Raw genomic sequence first — 19,798 nt, 5'->3', positions numbered from 1 at the left:
GATTGTGTCCAACGCGGTGACGTAAAACACAAAGACGTGCTGAGAAAAATGAAGTTCAATGCTTCCGAGTATGCGTCAACTTGATTCTGAGCATGTGTGGATTTTTGACCGATGGACTTCCCCACAGACGATCGTTAGAAAAATTTAAAACAGGTTCTATTTTTTTTCACCGATGGGAAAAAAAACGATGGGGCCCACACACAATCGGTTTGTCCGATGAAAACGGTCCATCGGTCCGTTTTCATCAGACGAACCGATCGTGTGTATGGGGCATAAGGCCTTTTCAGCATCTGTTGATAAAAGCAGAAGTGGTCACTGGTCAGGCCCTTGAGCAGGCAGAGTGGATCTATCACACTTATAGTCTTATCCCTAGCCTCTCTCTGAGGGATAAAGCCCGCCTGGTCTACATGGGCTAGTTGGGGGATATGTGGCAATAGCCTATTCGCTAAGATTTTTGAAAATAGTTTTAAGTCGACATTTAGAAGAGCTATAGGCCGATAGTTTCTGCACTGAGTATGGTCTTTATCTGGCTTGGGGATCAATATGATGTAAGCCCTCACAGCATCCTCTGTCAGCTTACAGTCAGCTGAGGTAGAATTGTAGGTGCGTAAAAAGTAGGGGAAGAGAACATCTTGGAAAGTTTTATAATAGGTTAGATTTTGCCCATCTGAGCCAGGGGCCTTCCCTGATTTAGAGGATTCTAATGCCATAACCAATTCTTTATTTGTTATGGGGGGGTTTCATTTCCTCAATAAGCTGTGGAGGGAGAGAGGGCATGCCTGAGGAAGATAAAAAGGTGGAAATACGGTTTGCCAGAATAAAACTTTGCTGAGTTTAGGAACTATTAAGGTTATAGAGTCTTTGTTAGAATTTTTGAAATTCCTGAGCGATAGCCACTGAGTCTAACAACTTAGTACCAGACTCAGCAGTAATTTGGGTAATAGGCGGTTTCGTTTGTGACCTTTTCAGGGCCCTGGCTAAGAGAACACCTGATTTATTTCCATACTTGTAGATAGACTGTTTTAAAGCGACACAATTTCTCCCTCACTTCCAAGTTCACAATTTGTTTGAACTGCTGTCGCAAAGAGAGTAATCATTTCTGCATCTGCAAGGCAAGTGTTTTTTTGTGGGAAGCCTAACCTGACCACCTCAGTATCTTTATACTTGCACCATGTTTGAGAAAGATTCCTCTGAGAAAGCATTGGGTTGGTCATTCAAACTAAAATAATCTTCTAGTCCCTGTGAAGCCTCAGTCATGGTGATATGGTCCTTTGGCAATGCAGCCCAGAGCACGTGTAAAGGAATGCTGAGAAAGCCACCCCCCAGCACCCAGCACACTGAACACTATGGGCCAGATCCACGAAGCAGTTACGCTGGCGTATCTATTGATACGCCGCGTAACTGCTAGGTTGCTCGGGCTTATCTTTGTTTTGTATCCACAAAACAAGATATGCCTGAAGCAGGGCTAGATCCGATTGGCGTACGTCTTAGTACGCCGTCGGATCTAAGGTGCATATTTACGCTGGCCGCTAGGTGGCGCTTCCGTCGATTTCCGCGTCGAGTATGCAAATTAGCTAGATACGCGAATCCACAAACATACGTCCGGCCGGCGCATTTTTTTACGTCGTTTCCGTAAGGCTTTTTTGGCGTAACGTTACCCCTGCTATATGAGGCGTAGCCAATGTTAAGTATGGAGGTCGGGCCAGCGTCGAATTTTCCGTCGTGTACGTCGTTTGCGTAAAACGTTCGGGAACTATTAAGGTTATAGAGTCTCCGTTAGAATTTTTGAAATTCCTGAGCGATTGTGTGACACTTACCTGCAGGAGAAGCCTGCGATGTCACCGTCTTCCACGCTGGCAGCGAGCATCCATCTTCACCCCTCTTCTTCTGGGGGCCGCAAACTCTGGCTCTCTGACTGTCCGGAGTCGCGTGACGTCACTCCCGTGCATATGCGCACGTAAGCCGCCTTTCACGGCATGACCCCGGCTTGAAACGGCACAGTGTGCCCTTTCAAGATGGAGCATGCGCTGTTGAAGTCGTCGCTCGGGGAAATTGCAAACATCTCCGAGACCGTGTAGGTCTCGGAGATATTGCAAGCATCTACAGGTAAGCCTTAATCTAGGCTTACCTGTAGGTGTAAGTTGTCCCTGGGGGTTTACTTCCTCTTTAAAGTGCAGTGATTGTGCTTATGATTCTTCATGGTCCAAATGGCAGGCTGGGAGAGGAGAGGTCACTGAGAAAGCAGAACTTCAGTAGCCATAATTTCCTGTAGTCACAGATCAAATAGGTGTGTGTGGAGGAGGTAATTCTACACATAGAAGTTAAAGCGGTAGTTCACCCTCACTTGCATCATTTTTCCATCGAGACAGGCATTGTAGCGCGAGCTACAGTATGCCTGTCCCGATTTTTTTACCCCCGTACTCACTGTGTACCTGTACGATAAAGATTTCGGCTCCCGTGGGGAATGGGCGTGCCTAGGGAGAGGGAGGATGATTGACGGCCGGCCCTGGCACGTCACTCTCCCCGAAGACAGCCGGAGTAGGTCTCGGCTCTTCACGGCGCCTGCGCACAGGCTATGCGCAGGCGCCGTGAAGAGCCAAGCCTATTTCGGCTATTTCCGGAGAAGCGTGACGCGCCAGAGCCGGCCGTCAATCATCCTCCGTCTCCATAGGCACGCCCATTCCCTGGTATCTTCGATCTACGAGTACAAGGTGAGTACGGCGTTAAAAAAATCGGGACAGGCATACTGTAGCTCGCGCTACAATGCCTGATTTTATGGTACAATAAAAAATTTTTTTTTTTTTTCGTTCATAGGGTGAACCCCCGCTTTAATTGCAGCTATACGAGTGTAGTGTGACATAAACATACAACGTTGTATTACATATAATCACAGTGGCCTGTTGAGTAAAAAAACAGTAGCTAAGTTGAGGGGGAGCTGATCAGATTTGATTCAGAAGCGTAGATTTATTTTTTAGATGCAATTTGCCAAAGCCCAGCAGGGGGCGCTGTTCGTCTGTTTATACACTATACAAGCAACTGACGCTATGAGCACGCTGTAGAGTGATTACTGTACGGGGCCATAGAGGAGCCAAAAAGCTACAGAAAACAGGAAGTGCAGGCAGTGAGCTAGGCTAGTGATGTGATCTATCTCTAGTACTCGCTTCGCCCAATTGTAGACAACATGGGCATCATATGAGAGGTCCTAGCAAGCAAGGTAAAGGTAGGAGCACTGGGGAATACACAGGAGGAATGTTTACACTCAGCTGAACTCACATGTGGGCTTTGGGGAAGGAATTTTCCTTTCATTAACCCGCACAGCACCAGACATCTGATGTCATATCAATGGACACTTCATTTTTATAATTGCAATGACTTTAAGACATCTAGAATGAGATTTAGACCCCTTTCACTGAGGCAGTTTTCAGGTGTTTTAGCGCTAGAAATAGCGCCTGAAAACTGTGAAAGCCTAAATGCAATCGCAGCAAGAGCGGGGCTCCGGTGGCATGCGTGCGTGCACCCCAGACCCCCTAAAAAATAAAAATAGAATAATATACAGGTACTTTTATTTTGCTTTTAAGGGCTGCCCTGCTGCAGTAAATGTACATAAGGCTACGTTCACTTTTTGTTCTTTCGAAAAATCCAGCTTCCCTATGTACCAACATACCAGCAATGTACCTCGATTGCAGAAAAATATAAGCTTCTCTCAGATTTTGCTCTAAAAAGTGAACTTATCCTTTAACCACCTGTTAACCGTGTTATAGACAAATGACGGCTACAGTGTGGGCGGCCAGTTCTTGGAGGGCCGTCATATGACGTCCTTCCATGATTGCGCTTGCTGCGGTGCGCTCTGTGATTCTCCGGACACCGCTGATCACAGAGGTAAAAGAGGCAATAAGCTCTTTACCGTGTGATCAGCAGTGTGCAATCATAGCTGATCACCATGTAAACAGAAGCTGATAACCGCCCTGATTATCAGTGCTGTCCCAACAGTGCCTCCTCCTCAGTGTCGCCTCAGCAGCGCACATCAGTGAAGGAGAAAAATTACCTGTTTGCAAAATTTTATAACAAACTATGAAAATGTTTTTTGTTTTGTTTTTTTCAAAATCTTCTTATTTTTTTTTTTTTTCAAGCAAACAATAAAAAACACAGTGGTGATTAACCACTTCAATACCATGCACTTACCTCCCTTTCTGCCCAAGCTAATGTTCCCACAAATAGAGCTTTCTTTTGGTGGTATTTGATCACCTCTGCAGTTTTTATTTTTTGCTAAACAAACAAAAATGTTGTTTCTGTTATAAAATGTTGTAAATCAGTAAGTTTTCTCTTTCACTGATAAAGCGGCACTGGCGGGCACTGATGGGTGCCACTGATATGCAGCACTAATGGGCATTGATAGGCGGCACTGATGGGAACTCATGGGTGCTTATGGGTGGCACTGATAGGCATCCCCGGTGACACTGGCAGTTGGTAGGCATTGTGAGTGGGCACTGATTGGCAGCTGTCTGGGTATTGATTGGCAGCAGCCTGGGCACAGATTTGCATATCCCTGGTGGTCTAGGGGGGGCATACCTGGTGGTCCAGTGTGGATGGCCATACTGGTGGTCCTGGGCAGGATCCGAGGGGGGCTGCACTAATAAACAATCAGCACAGACCCCCCCTGTCAGGAGAGCAGCCGATCGGCTCTCCTCTACTCGCGTCTGTCAGACGCGAGAGAGGAAAAGCCGATCAACAGCTCTTCCTGTTTACATCGTGATCAGTCATGATTGGACACGGCTGATCACGTGGTAAAGAGTCTCTGTCGGAGGCTCTTTACCAAGATCGGTGTAGTGGTGTGTCAGACTGACACACCTCACCATCGATCGCAGCAATGCGCTCCACCCACGGGCTTGCAGTGGCGGCGATCCTGCTGGACGTCATATGACGTCCAGTCAGGATAACGCAACCACCGCCTGGCCGTCATTTTGCTATAGGTCGGGCGGGAGGTGGTTAAGCACCATCAAAAGAAAGCTCTATTGTAAAAATTATAAACATTTTATTTGGATACAGTGTTGCATGACCGCGCAATTGTAATTTAATGTGTGACAACGCTGAAAATTAGCCTGGGCAGGAAGGGGATAAAGTGCCAAGTAGGCAAGTGGTTAACTAGAGTTATTAAAGTAAATATTTCATAAATTTGGGTGTTTTAGGCTAGTAATGGTGGTGATCAGTGACTTATAGTAAGACTGCGATATTGCGGCGGTCGGTCGGACACTAACTGACACTTGTGAGGACCAGTGACACTAAACTAATACAGTGATCAAAAATATGTGCTGCCATTTTACTAATGACACTGGCTGGGAAGGGGTTAACATCATAGGCGATCAAAGGGTTAACTGTGTGCCTAGCCAGTATTTAACTACACTGTGGGAGGTGCTTTTACTAGGGCAAAAGATGGAATTTGTTATCTGCTTTGCAGGAACATAAATGCCAACCCTTCCCTCCTGTCAGAACTGTGATCAGCCTTGTTTACATAGGCAGACCACCGTTCTACCTCACTGTCAGATGATCGGCGAGTGCTGATAGACATCGGGTCTGCGGTACCTGCTGATAGGCTCCCACTGTGTATAATCACAGCAGGAGCAAGCTGCAGGTGGTGTGTATGCACACCCCCTACCCGGAAGAGTCGAAACATCTGTGTATATACTGCCTTGAAAAAGTATTCATACCCCTTGAAATTTTATGTGATAGACCAACACAAAGTGGCACATCATTGTGAAGTGGAAGGAAAATTATACGGTTTTCAAAATGTTTTACAAATTACCGTATTTATTGGCGTATACCGCGCACTATTTTGCCCTGAAAATCAGGGAAAAATCGCGGGTGCGCGATATACGCCGATACCCGCTTTCCCGCGCCGAGTTTGAATACTGCGCCGGCATATACCGAGCGCAGTACACTCGTGTATAGTCGGGCCGTCTCGGCTACACTCGCGCTCACGTCCTGTACGTCCAGGACGTCAGCGCGAGATTAGCCGAGCATTGCCGACTATACGCGAGTGTACTGTGCTCGGTATATGCCGGCGCAGTATTCAAACGGGAAACGAGCGGGGAGGACGCCGCAGAAGGACGCCGGACCCGACGAAGAGGATACCCGAAGCCGCAGACGGACGCCGGACCCGACGAGGCCGCCGATGGACGCCGTGCAAGACACCAAACTGTAAGTACCAAAATCTTTTTTTCACAGGAATTTCTGGGCAAATTTAGGGATGTGCACTATACGTGGGAGCGCGCTATACCCCAATAAATACGGTAATATGTGAAAAGTGTGGCGTTCATTTGTATTCAGCCCCCTGATTCAATACTTTGTAGAACCACCTTTCTCTGCAATTACAGCTGAAAGTCTTTTTGGTTATATCTCTACCAGCTTTGCACATCTAGAGAGTGACATTTTTGCCCATTCTAGATTGCAGAACAGCTTAAACTCTGTCAGATTGGATGGAGAGCGTCTGTGAACAGCAATTTTCAAGTCTTGCCACAGATTCTCAATTGGATTTAGGTCTGGACTTTCACTGGGCCATTCTAACACATGAATATGCTTTGATCTAAACCATTCCATTGTAGCTCTGGCTGTATGTTTAGGGTCGTCCTGCTGGAAGGTAAACCTCTGCCCCAGTCTCAAGTCTTTTGCAGGTTTTCTTCTAAGATTGCCCTGTATTTGGCTCTATCCATCTTCCCGTCAACTCTGACCAGCTTCCCTGTGCCTGCTGAAGAAAAGCATCCCCACAACATGATGCTGCCACCACCATGTTTCACGGTGGAGATGGTGTGTTCAGGGTGATGTGCAGTGTTAGTTTTCTGCCACACATAGGGGATAATTTACGAAAGGCAAATCCACTTTGCACTACAAGTGCAAAGTGCACTTGAAATTGCACTGAAAGTGTACTTGGAAGTGCAGTCGCTGTAACTCTGAGGGGTAGATCTGAAATGAGGGGATGCACTGCTGATTTTATCATCCAATAATGTGCAAGCTAAAATTCTGTTTTTCATTTTCCTTGCACATCCCCCTCGGATCTACAGTGACTGCACTTCCAAGTGCACTTTCAGTGCATTTTCAAGTGCACTTGTAGTGCTAAGTGGATTTGCCTTTCGTAAATAACCCCCATAGTGTTTTGCTTTTAGGCCCAAAAGTTCATTTTTAATCTCATCTGACCAGAGCACCTTCTTCCACATATTTTCTGTGTAGTTGTCCTGTGGACAGATTCTTACACCTGAGCTGTGGATCTCTGCAGCTCCTCCAGAATTACCATGGGCCTCTTGGCTGCTTCTCTGATTAATGCTCTCCTTGCCCAGCCTGTCAGTTTAGGTGGACAGCTGTGTCTTGGTAGGTTGCAGTTGTGCCATACTCTTTCCATTTTCGGATGATGGATTGAACAGTACTCCGTTAGATGTTCAAAGCTTGGAATTTTTTTTCATAACCTAACCCTGCTTTAAACTTCACAACTTTATCCCCGACCTGTCCGGTGTTTTCCTTGGCCTTCATGATGCTGTTTACAAATGTTCTTTAAACAAAACCAAACAAAATTCTGCGGGCTTCACAGATCTGCTGTATTTATACTGAGATAAAATTACGCACAATGTGGACTCTATTTACTAGTTAGTTGACTTCTGAAGGCAATTGGTTCCATTAGATTTTAGTTAGGGGTATCAGAGTAAAGGGGGCCTAATACAAATGCACGCCACACTTTTCAGATATTTATTTGTAAAAAAAAGTTGAAAAGCATTTATCATTTTCCTTCCACTTCACAATTATGTGCCATTTTGTGTTGGTCTATCACATCAAATCCCAATGAAATACATTTAAAGCGGGGATCCGGGCATAATTTTTATTTTTATTTTTTTGTAAGCTAACATTTATCACATTAATTAGTCCCTAAATCATGTTAATGGCTCCCCAATCATTCCAGAAATCATTGCAAACACTTGCCTTATCCTCCAGCTCATGTTGTGGCCGTATCCATCATATGTGTGGGCATGTGAAGCCCAGTTCTGTTTTCTTCCTGATTTTCAGGGAGAGGTGCATGCTGGGTGATTTTTAGGCACAGTAATGCCCAGAGTTTCCCAGGAGGCAATGGGTTCTTAGGACAGGAAGTTGAACCACCTAGGACCAGGAACTAGGCAGATTACGAAATCTGCCTAGTAACAGCCAGATAGAAGTGAGTAAAAAATGATTATTTTTTTTTACATTAAAGGCAAGCTGTTAATAGAAAGTTCATTTTTAGGGTGGAACTCCGCTTTAAGTTTTTGGTTGCAACATGATAAAATGTGGAACATTTCAAGGGGTATGAATACTTTTTCAAGGCACTGTCTATACATAATTTTTGTGCAGAGGTGCCGCCCTGTAGCAGTAAAACTGCTATAGGGTGGACCTTCTTAAATGGTTAATTTTGTACAAAAATGTTTTTTCTTTTAACTAAATACAATCTGACATAAAAAAGATATTCATCAGTATTGCCTGTGGTCCAATTGAAGATGATCTTTCTCCAATTACTGATTTACCATGTCTTGTAATTTGTTTCTCTGTCTGGAGGTAGCCATCCTGGTAGAGGTAGGGCTTTGCATTCAGCAAGAAGATCACTGAGCAACATGGTCAACATCATCACAATCATCACCAAATCTTACTTCAAATCTCCCGAGTCTAGCAATCGTACAAATTTAATTAAAGCGCTGGAGATTTGCCTGATGCATACTGGTTTATTGTAAATGCTGTTTCCCCTGACATTTTTTTTCTAGCCAGTTTAGCAACATTTGGTGTTTGGGAGTTTATTTCATTGGGCAGAATTTTAATTTATGAAGTCCCATTGAAATTAATTAACGCCGAACTGCTAAACGCGCCTAGAATCGTTTGGCTTTTTCTATGCCGAAAGAGCTCCTCTCCTGAACTGCGATAGTTCTGTGTTCAGGAGAGGAGCTTTGACTGTCGCCTCTGAACCCTGCTGCTCCTAAACTCTGGTAAAAGCCTATGTGTACATGGACACATAGGGCCTGATTTACTAAGCTATGTGCGCTGCGCTGGTTCATGCATTAATTAGTACTCCGGGTGGAGGCTTAATTCGGCGCATGAACCAGCGTAGCAGCCGGCGCATTGAAACTAATATGTAAAGCCGCGCCGAACTCCCTATAGAAGTCTATGGGAGAAATCAAAAGTGTTCATTTTAAAGGCTAATCTGCAAGTTTTGTCCTAAAAAGTGTTTGGGGACCTCAGTCCTGCCCCAGGGAACATGTATCAATGCTTTTTTTATTTTTTAAAACGGCCGTTTTTTCGGGAGCAGTGAAATTAATAATTCTTAAAGTGAAACAATAAAAGTGAAATATTCCTTTAAATTTCGTACCTAGGGGGGGTGTAATGTCAGCATGTGAAATAGCGCATTTTTCCCGCACTTAGAACTCCCCCTGCACAAAGTGACATTCAGAAGGAAAAAAGTCATTTAAAAATTCACACGCGGCTATAATGAATTGTCGGCTCTGACAATTCTAAAGGGATTCATTCATAAAACAAACAAAAAAATGTGTAGGGGTTCCCCCAAATTAAATTACCAGGCCCTTCAGGTCTGGAATGGATATTAAGGGGAACCCCGCCGTAAAAACCAAAAAAAAAAAAGACGTGCGGTTCCCGGCAAATATCCATTCCAGACCCTTCAGGTCTGGTGTGGATTTTAAGGGGAACTCCACCCCAAATAGAAAAAAAAAATGGCGTGGAGTCCCCCTAAAAATCCACACCAGACCCTTATCCGAGCACGTTGACCTGGCCGGCCGCAGAAAAGAGGGGGGGACAGAGTGCGGCCCCCCCCCCTCTCCTGAACCGCACCAGGCCACATGCCCTCAACATGGGGAGGATGTCCCCATGTTGATGGGGACAAGGGTCTCATCCCCACAACCCTTGCCCGGTGGTTGTGGGGGTATGCGGGCGGGAGGTTTATCAGAATCTGGAAGACCCCTTTAACAAAGGGGACCCCCAGATCCTGACCCCCCCCCCTGTGTGAAATGGTAATGGGGTACATTGTACCTCTACCATTTCACCCCAAAAAAAATGTCAAAGTGATAAAAATGACAGTAGCCGGTTTTTGACAAATCTTTTAATAAAGTCTTCTTTTCTTCTTTCCTTCGGGGTTCTTCCGCTGCTTCTTTCTTCTCGTCCACATCTTGCCCGACGTCTTCTTCTATCTTCTCCGTCCGTCCTTCCGCCTTCTGGTCCCGCATCTTGCCCGTTGTCTTCTCCGTCCGCCTCCTCGTCCGCATCTTGGGTCTTCTGCGGTCTTCTTCTCGGTCCGCCGCCTTCTCGTCCCCTGCGTTTGAATTGTAATTGGCCGCCGTTTTCCCGCTCCTGGGACCCGCCCCCCTCTGACGCCACAAGTAAACTCCTTAGAAGGTCATGTGCGTCAGAGGGGGGCGGGGTCACATGAGTGTGACACGGCGGGAACTTCTTCTCCGGGCGGCGCGATTGAAATTGAATTCCCCCGCTGTGTGACGCTCTGCGACCCCGCCCCCCTCTGACGCACATGACCTTCTAAGGAGTTTACTTGTGGCGTCAGAGGGGGGCGGGTCCCAGGAGCGGGAAAACGGCGGCCAAATCAAATTCAAACGCAGGGGACGAGAAGGCGGCGGACCGAGAAGAAGACCGCAGAAGACCCAAGATGCGGACGAGGAGGCGGACGGAGAAGACAACGGGCAAGATGCGGGACCAGAAGGCGGAAGGACGGACGGACGGAGAAGATAGAAGAACACGTCGGGCAAGATGTTGACGAGAAGAAAGAAGCAGCGGAAGAAACTCGAAGGAAAGAAGAAAAGAAGATTTTATTAAAAGATTTGTCAAAAACCGGCTACTGTCATTTTTAACACTTTGACATTTTTTTGGGGTGAAATGGTAGAGGTACAATGTACCCCATTACCATTTCACACAGGGGGGGGGTCAGGATCTGGGGGTCCCCTTTGTTAAAGGGGTCTTCCAGATTCTGATAAACCTCCCGCCCGCATACCCCCACAACCACCGGGCAAGGGTTGTGGGGATGAGACCCTTGTCCCCATCAACATGGGGACATCCTCCCCATGTTGAGGGCATGTGGCCTGGTGCGGTTCAGGAGAGGGGGGGGGCCGCACTCTGTCCCCCCCTCTTTTCTGCGGCCGGCCAGGTCAACGTGCTCGGATAAGGGTCTGGTGTGGATTTTTAGGGGGACTCCACGCCATTTTTTTTTTCTATTTGGGGTGGAGTTCCCCTTAAAATCCACACCAGACCTGAAGGGTCTGGAATGGATATTTGCCGGGAACCGCACGTCTTTTTGTTTTTGGGTTTTTACGGCGGGGTTCCCCTTAATATCCATTCCAGACCTGAAGGGCCTGGTAATTTAATTTGGAGGGACCCCCTTTTTTTTTTTTTTTTTTTTAATGAGCAATGACTCTATTCTTTATAGCCATGAGTACTTTAACCACTTGCCCACCGGGTTAATTCTGGCACTTCTCTCCTTCATGTGAAAATCACAATTTTTTGGCTAGAAAATTAATCAGAACCCCCAAACATTATATATTTTTTTTTAACAGACATCCTAGGGAATAAAATGGCAGTCATTGCAATACTTTTTGTCACACCGTATTTGCGCAGCGGTCTTACAAGCGCACTTTTTTTGGATAAAAATCACTTTTTTGAATTAAAAAATAAGACAACAATACATTTTGCCCAATTTTTTTCTATATTGTGAAAGATAATGTTACGCCGAGTAAAATGATACCCAACATGTCACGCTTAAAAATTGCGCCCGCTCGTGGCATGGCGTCAAACTTTTACCCTTTAAAAAACTTGATAGGCGACGTTTAAAAAATTCTACAGGTTGCATTTTTTGAGTTGCAGAGTAGGTCTAGGGCTAGAATTATTGCTCTCACTCTAACGATCGCGGCGATACCTCGTGTGGTTTGAATATTGTTTTCATACGCGGGCGCTACTCGCGTATGCGTTTGCTTCTGTGCGCGAGCTCGTCGCGACGGTGCGCTTTAAAAATTTTTTTTGGGGTTTTCTTATTTATTTTTATTTAGTTTTATAATGTTTTACACTGAAATAAAAAAATAAAAAAAAAATGATCAGTTTTCTTCCTATTACAAGGAATGTAAACATCCCTTGTAATAGGACTAGTGTGTGACAGGTCCTCTTTATGGAGAGAGGCGGGGTCAATAAGGCTGGAAAGCATGGTATTGAAAAAAAAAAAAAAAGATCTCATGCTTTCAGCTGCAATCATGTTCGTTCACCACAGTGGTGTAGTGTATAGCACTTTGACCTAGCAGCAAAAGAGTCGTTGGTTCGAATCCCGCCCGTGACAGCATCTGCATGGAGTTTGCATGTTCTCCCTGTGCCTGCGTGGGTTTCCTCCCACAATATAAAAACACGCTGTAAATCGGTTCCGGTCTAAATAAGCCCTAATATGCAGTAGTATATTAAGGTTTGGTTCTGCCCTAGGCCTGACTACATATCTGCACCTCCTAATAGAAAAATGACCCACCCCTTCCTGTCAAGGTCACACCCTGTTTTTGTATAACCCCGCCCAGTAATTTTCAGGGGACCCACACACTAGTTCTGGGGGGGCACTGGATTCCCTTAACCACTTCCATACCAGGCACTTACGCACCTTCCCGCCCAAGCCAATTTTCAGCTTTCAACACTGTCGCACTTTGAATGGCAATTGCGCGGTCATACAACACTGTACCCAAACAAAATTGGCGTCCTTTTTTCCCCACAAATAGAGCTTTCTTTTGTTGTTATTTGATCACCTCTGCGTTTTTTTTTTTGCGCAACAACTAAAAAAAGACTGCAAATTTTGAAACAAAAAAACCTTTTTCTTTTTTTAGGTTAATTTTTTTGTAAATAAGTTTTTCTCTTTCAATTACGGGCACTGATATGGCGGCACTGATGGGCACCGATGAGATGGCACTGATGGACATCGATGAGGTAGTACTGACGGCACAGATGAGGTGGCATTGATTGGCGGCGCTGCTATGCGGCACTGATGGGCACTCATAGGCGGCACTGATGGGCACTCATGGGCGGCACAGATGGGCGGCACTTATGGGTGGCACTGATGGATACTTATGGGCGGCACTTATGGGTGGCACTGATGGATACTTATGGGTGGCACAGGTGGGCACTGATAGGTGGGCACTGTGCATGGATGGGCACTGTGGGGTGGCACTGATTTTCCCAGTCAGTGCCCATTTGTGGGCACTGATTGGCATCTTTTTTCTTATTTTTTAATGCTTTTTGTTTTTTTGTTCTATATTTTTTTTGTTTTTGCACACCCTGGTGGTCCAGGGTGGGCATCCCTGGTGGTCCAGTGTGGTGATCCGAGGGGGGGCTGCGCTGATAAACAATCAGCGCGAACGCCCCCTGTCAGGAGAGCCGCCGATCGGCTCTCCTATACTCGCGTCTGTAAGACGCGAGTGAGGAAGAGCCATCGATGGCTCTTCCTGTTTACATCGTGATCAGCCGTGATTGGACACGGCTGATCACGTGGTAAAGAGTCTCCGTCTCCGTGAGAGACTCTTTACCGAGATCGGAGATGCAGGGTGTCAGACTGACACCCCGCATCACCGATCGCCGCGCTGCGTGCCCCCACAGGCGCGTGCGGCATGAAATCCTGCAGGACGTCCTGTCAGGATTGTGTAACCACTTCCCGGACGTAAATCGGCCATAGGCTGGGCGGGAAGTGGTTAATTTGCATAGTTTTTCTCTCACTTCCTGTTTGGCTATGGGGCAGGAAGTGAAGGCAAATCTCCCCAATTGGACACAGATAATACAAAATAAACTGACAGGGCCTATAACCCTCCCTCACTCTATCCAAAATGAAAGAAAATAAAACTTGTTGATTATAGTTCTTGTCAGGGGCGGACTGACCATTGAGTCACTCGGGCACTGCCCGAGGGCCCCATGCCACTAGGGGGCCCCATCCGGGTTGCCAGGCTCAGTAAAACCAGGGACAGTATGTAAAAATCTGTGTTTTTTTTAGATCTGTCCCTTATATGTCCGAAAATGACATGCTTTTAATGTGAATATCCCAAGATTTTAGCTGCCCGCCTCTGCACTACCTCCTGGCGTGGTGGTCATCTGTAAGCCAGAGGGGCCCCATAATCTTCTATTGCGCAGGGGCCCCATGAGTTGTCAGTCCGCCCCTGGTTCTAGTTTAAGCACAAATTTCATAGAGTTTTATTGAGAGCCCTAAGAAAATATAACCATGCCAATAGGCCAGGATAGAGCGTTGCTAATATGTAGGAATGTGTGTGTTAGAGCACCCCACCCAATGTTAACTAAAAAATTATTAATTTGCAAATAAGTATTATCTGCTCATTTTTTTGGGGATGTCTGCACCCCTGATAGTGACAACATTTGTGAGGTGTCTTCACCCTTTCTAATTCATTCACTTCCTGTCACATAGCCAAACAGGAAGTGAGGGTAAAACCTTACTAATATATTTTCTTGTGGACACAGAGATCAATCTAAATAGTTTCCCATTATGTAAATTGCACTCTAGCATTTTGCTGTGTACACCCCAAATTATTAGGGATCTTGGACTTTGGGGTCCATTTACTAAAGGCAAATCCACTCCTACAAGTGCAAAGCAAGGAAGAAAACAAAACAACTTTGCTTCTACAGGATTGGATGTTAAAACCATCAGTGCTTCCTCTCTGATTTTCAGCAACTATGCTTGTACTGCAGAGTGGCTTTGCCTTTACTAAACCCCAAACTAAATAATCATTTGGGGCAGGGATCCTCAAACTACGGCCCTCCAGCTGTTGTAGAACTACACATCCCATGAGGCCTTGTAATGCACTGACATTCACAGACATGACTAGGCATGATGGGAATTGTAGTTCCTGAACAACTGGAGGGCCGTAGTTTGAAGACCCATGATTTGGGGTGTACACAGCAGTGCTGGAGTGCAATTTGCTTAATGGGGACACTAGTTAGATTGACCGGTGTCCCCAAGAAATGACACTGGTAGGGTTTTAACCTCACTTCCTGTTCAGCTGTGTGACAGGAAGTGAAGCCAATTTTAAGAAAAGGGACACAAAGCTCAACACAAAAATAAAAAAACACAAAGCAGGGGTTCTAACACTCACTTGGCTTCCCTCAAACACCCACAATTTGAATAGGATTGCCTTGCGCTAGATTTAAGCACAGTGCTGTAAATCAGCACGTCAAGCCTGTCCACCAATAGCAAACCCCCCCCCCCCACAGGCCATGTTTGCAGGTTTTCCTTCATCTTGCACATGTGCTTTAAAATAGTCTGGACAGCAATTCTTGATAAGAGAAATCCCCAAAACATGTCCTGTCGGGGGTACTTGAGGGCTGAGGACCACTGCAGAATAAATAAAATACTTACCAGTTTTTGTCTTTAAAGTCAGGGAGAATAAACATGGCAAACATTTCATGATTACACACCAGGAAAGAAGCTTAGACAAAAATCACACATAATTTGTTAGGCCCAAACCTAGTTCAGCTGCAGCTGTCAACATATGTAGCATGAAAAAGTAACAAAAGACAAACTTAACAATTTTAAAGTAATTTTTATTGGTCAACAAAACAAGGAAAGCAAAAAAAGACAAACAAACAAACACAAACAAAAATACATTTCAAAATTCTAATTAACCATAGCTTTACACATTTTTCATAAAATAAGGCCACATAGACAAATACATCAAAGTGAACATCATTTAAAAATAAACCAAAACCATTGGCAAAATAAAACAAAACCCATGCAACAAACCACATTTGTGTTTAGCAACAGCATTTCTGCCAGCCTGCCCCTTCTGAGGGCAGCTGAGGACTGATCGATCCAAGCTTTTTATAACAGTGCTAGTAATGAAGCAATTGGAATCACATGAACAAATTGCAGTCTCTAGTTTGGGTGAGCTTGTAATTGGGCACACCTGCAATTAATCCAAACCACGCTCTATGAGCATCCAATGAGTGTTTTTCACCTTTTAAAAAGAAAGGATAATTTTTTTCTAAGTGTTTGAGCATGCTCAGTTCATCACACATGTAGGAACCAAGCTGCAATGGAATGAGAGCTTTTTTTTTTTTGTTTCCCCTGATCTGATGCTTTCCAGCCTGAAGGGGAGGTGTTAAAGACAGAAGTAAACACGCACATTTAATAATCTATTTGTGTGAAAAAAAAGGTTGCCAATTTTGTTTGGGAGCCACGTCGCACGACTGCGCAATTGTCAGTTAAAGCGACGCCGTGCCGAATCCCAAAAACTTGCCCGGTCATTGACCAGAAATATGGTCCGGGCTCAAGTGGTTAAAAATTAACAAAACACAAAAGTGAGCCCAATTTTTGGGGATAATGTGAAAGATGATGTTACACTGAGTAAATAGATACCTTACATGTCACGCTTTACTATTGGAAACACTCCTGCAATGGGGCCAAAATGAATTCCGTGAATATCCCCATAGGCGACCTTTTTCTTTTTTTTCCAGGTTACCAGTTTATAGTTACAAAGAAGGTCTAGTGGTAAAAGTATTGCTCTCGCTCTAACGCACGCGTCAATACCTCACATGTGTGGTTTGAACGATGTTTATATATGTGGGCGGGACTTGCGTAAGTCCCGCCCACATATGTAAAAATTATTTTTACTTTTTGCTATAATAAATATCCCCAAAAATATATATTGAAAAAACTAAAAAACCCCTCAGTTTAGGCCGATACGTATTCTACATCTTTTTGGTTCCAAAAAATCGCAAATAGCGTTTAGTGTTTGGTCTTTGCAAAAGTTATAGCGTCTACAAATTTTTTTTTTTGTTGTTTTAACTAGTTATTGGGGCGATCAGCGATTTTTATCGGTACTGCGACATTATGGCGGACACATCGAACACTTTTTTGGAACCATTGGCATTTTTCTAGCGATCAGTGCTGTAAAAAATGCATTGCTTACTCAAAAAATGCCACTGGCAGGGAAGGGGTTAACACTAGGTGCGAGGGAGGGGTTAAATATGTTCCCTGGGTGTGTTCTAACTGTAGGGGGGGGGGGGACTGACATGTGTAAATGACAGATCGCTGTTCATGAAGGGGAACTCCAGACCCCCGAAAAAAAAAATAAGGTGGGTTCCCTCCAGGTGCATACCAGGCTCTTAGGCTTGGTCTGGAACATAAGGGGTTAAACCCGCGCAAAAAAAATAGCGTGGGGTCCCCCCCAAGATCCAAACCAAGCCATTATCCCAGGCACGCAGTCTGGTCAGACAGGAATGGGGGTGGGGACGAGCGAGCGCCCCCCTCCCTCCTGAGCCATACCAGACCACATGCCCTCAACATGGGGGAGTGTGTGCTGTGGGGGAGGGGGGCACTGCCCCCCCAACCCAAAGCACTCTTGTCCCCATGTCGATAGGGACAAGAGCCTCTTCCCGACAACCCTGGCCGTTGGTTGTCGGGGTATGCGGGCGGAGGGCTTATCAGAATCTGAGAGACCCCTTTAATAAAGGGGTCCCCAGATTCCGGCCCCCCACCCTATGTGAATGAGTATGGGGGTATATTGTACCCCTACCCATTCACCTGGGGAAAAAAATGGAAAAAAATAATACACCACACATGAATAAATTAATTTATTAGTCAGCCGGGGGTCTTCTGCCGGGGCCCCCCACCACCACCCCATTAGGCCCCGGGCTTCGCCATCTTCTGCCGGAACCCCCTTCACCAGTGAGGCTCCTGCCTTTGGGGGAGGGTCCCGGGCTACTACGACGGTTTCTGCGGGGGGGGGTGCACTGGCACCCCACCCCCGTCTTCAGCGACGTAATTCACCGGGACCCCCTTCACCAGGGAGGCTCCTGCCTTTGGGGGAGGGTCCCGGGCTTCCACGACGGTTTCTGCGGGGGGGGTGCACTGGCACCCCACCCCCGTCTTCAGCGACGTAATTCACCGGGACCCCCTTCACCAGGGAGGCTCCTGCCTTTGGGGGAGGGTCCCGGGCTTGTACGGTGTCTTCCGCCGGAGGGCGCCACTCTCCGGGCTTCTGCGATGCCTTCCGCTTCTGCCTGTCTCCTCCGCGGAGCACAGGGCTTGTCTCCGCTGTCTTCTCCCTTCTCTTCCATTCGATGTTGACACGACGAGGTCCGGCGCTGGAATGCCGTCTGAGCAGTGGGCATGGACTTATATAGGGCAATGCCACCATGTGACCTCAACCCATGTGACATCACATTCCCATCATGCCCAGGGAATGTGATGTCACATGGGTTGAGGTCACATGGTGGCATTGCCCTATATAAGTCCATGCCCGCCGCTGACACGGCATGTCAGCGCGGAACCTCGTCGTGTCAACATCCAATGGAAGAGAAGGGAGAGGACAGCGCAGACAAGCCCTGTGCTCCCGGAGGAGACAGGCAGAAGAAGGAAGAGAGAAGAAAGAAGACGGAAGAAAGCCCTGGCTCCGCGGGGGAGCCAGGCAGAAGAGGGAGCAGAGAAAAGACCGGGGAGTTGGCGCACCCCCGGCAGAAGACCAGGAAGACCGGAACCCTGGCGGAAGGCACCGGAAAGACCGGGGGATAGGCGCCATCCCCCGGCAGAAGACCCCGAAGTCCGGATGCCCCTCCCTAATGAAAAAGAGCTTAAATGGGGTAGGGGCATCCGGCGGAAGGCTCCGGAGAGGACCGAGGGATGGCGCCCTCCCCCGGCAGAAATCACCGAAGCCCAGGGTCCCGGCAGAAGATCGGGAGAGAAGAAACCCCCCCTTCTAAGAGAGCTAAAGAAGAAAGGGGGGGCTCCGGAGCTGATTAATAAAATATTTTATTGTGTGTGGTGTTTTATTTTACTTTACATTTCCCCCATGTGAATGGGTAGAGGTACGATGTACCCCATACTCATTCACATAGGGTGGGGGTCCGGCATCTGGGGGCCCCCTTATTAAAGGGAGCTCGCAGATTCCGATTAGCCCCGCCCGCATACCCCGACAACCAATGGCAAGGGTTGTCGGGAAGAGGCTCTTGTCCCTATCGACATGGGGGCAAGAGTGCTGTGGGGTGGGGGGGCAGTGCCCCCCTCCCCCACAGCACACACTCCCCCATGTTGAGGGCATGCGGTCTGGTACGGCTCAGGAGGGGGGGGGGGCCGCTCGCTCGTCCCCGCCCCCATTCCTGTCCGGGCCAGACTGCATGCTTGGGATGAGGGCTTGGTTTGGATCTGGGGGGGACCCCCGCGCCGAATCGGCGCGGGTTTAACCCCTCACGTTCCGGACCAAGCCTAAGAGCCTAATGTAGCCCTGGAGGGGGACCCGCGCCGATTTCAAGTTTGAAATTTGGCGCGGAGTTCCCCTTCAGGGCTGAAAACAGCTCGGAGATTCCCGTGCGCCGCGTCACGCAGCGCATTCACGGGTACGCCGCTTGGTATTTACCAAGATTTTCACGGCGTACTGACAAGGCGCACGGGAATCCCTGACTTTTCTCTCTGCGCATGCCCAGTATGCAAATGAACCTCCCGAGGTTCAGGCGCACTGTGCAAGCGTACGGGGATCTGTTTTCAAAAAACACTTTCCCTTTCAATTCGGCCCGCCAAACACTTCAAAACACATGTCACTTCGCTTCCCCTGCATCCCCCCACCTCCCCCCCTAATAAACTCCCGCCCAAACCCCCGCAATTTACAGTTTAATGTGCCGTGCGCCAGGTCTGTACTGGTGCACAATGCACCCTCTCCTGGGCGCACGGAGCACATTAGTAACTAGGGAAATACACTGCACTAGCAGCGTATTTCTTTAGTAAATGGCAAAACGGCTGCTACTCCTGCTTTTACTCCATGAGTCA

General features: G+C 46.9%; 1 protein-coding gene across 2 annotated transcripts in view; it reads left to right on the top strand.

Moving 5' to 3' along the window:
* The first annotated feature begins 3,067 nt into the window (after window positions 1-3,067).
* DHX40 (DEAH-box helicase 40) overlaps window positions 3,068-19,798 on the top strand; it is a 91,524-nt gene continuing 74,793 nt past the window's right edge. Inside the window, exon 1 of one of the 2 annotated variants that reach the window (XM_040336948.1) lies at window positions 3,068-3,214. The gene's annotated coding sequence lies outside the window, so the exon portion shown is untranslated. Of the gene's footprint in view, window positions 3,221-19,798 lie in introns of both variants that reach the window. The other variant, XM_040336947.1, reaches the window with a different exon arrangement.

This window comes from Rana temporaria, chromosome 2, assembly GCF_905171775.1.
Source record: "Rana temporaria chromosome 2, aRanTem1.1, whole genome shotgun sequence".
Lineage (NCBI taxonomy): Eukaryota > Metazoa > Chordata > Amphibia > Anura > Ranidae > Rana > Rana temporaria.
Note: the sequence above shows the minus strand (reverse complement) of the source record. Positions and strands in the feature narration are given on the sequence as shown.